The 505-nt window shown below is 48.7% G+C and overlaps 1 non-coding gene across 1 annotated transcript, besides 2 other annotated features; it reads right to left on the minus strand.

Moving 5' to 3' along the window:
* The first annotated feature begins 256 nt into the window (after positions 1 to 256).
* Positions 257 to 299: a microsatellite.
* Positions 300 to 314: 15 nt separating this feature from the next.
* Positions 315 to 339: a microsatellite.
* Tc00.1047053449559.10 lies at positions 340 to 451 on the minus strand. The gene has a single exon (XR_008254526.1). It is a non-coding gene; the product is annotated as a spliced leader RNA (transcript).
* Between the last annotated feature and the right edge of the window lie 54 nt (positions 452 to 505).

The raw sequence follows: 505 nt of genomic DNA on the forward strand, positions 1-505 counted from the left end.
GGGCGGAAAGACCACTGGCGAGTGTGGAACAGCAAATGCAGCCGAGTGTGCGAGCAAGGCAAAAACACCGGAAAACACAGGAAGAAGCGCGGCATACGCGGAAAAAAGGCGAATAAAAGGATCGAGACGGAGAAAACACAAAACAAAACAAAGATGCAGGCAATAGCAGCCATGAAGCGAAAATGAGGGGGCCCGAAGGAGGTGGCGGACACGCAACGTGGGGGGGGGGGGGCAGCCGCACGAGGGGGTACGGGGCTATATATATATGGGTATATATATATAGGGGTATATGTATATATGGCGGACAGACCCCCAAAAAAAAAAAAAAAAAAAAAAAAAGGGGTCCGTAGACCCCGGTCAAAAGAAATTGACCAAACATAACCGCCAGAGGCGGGTTGGAAGCTTCGCGTACCAATATAGTACAGAAACTGTATCAATAATAGCGTTAGTTGAAAGGAGTTGTGTTCCACAACGGTTTTCAATTTTGATGAGGGGTCCTTCGCGG

The sequence above is a fragment of the Trypanosoma cruzi genome, assembly GCF_000209065.1.
Source record: "Trypanosoma cruzi strain CL Brener chromosome Unknown tcruzi_1047053449559, whole genome shotgun sequence".
Taxonomy (NCBI): Eukaryota; Euglenozoa; class Kinetoplastea; order Trypanosomatida; family Trypanosomatidae; genus Trypanosoma; species Trypanosoma cruzi.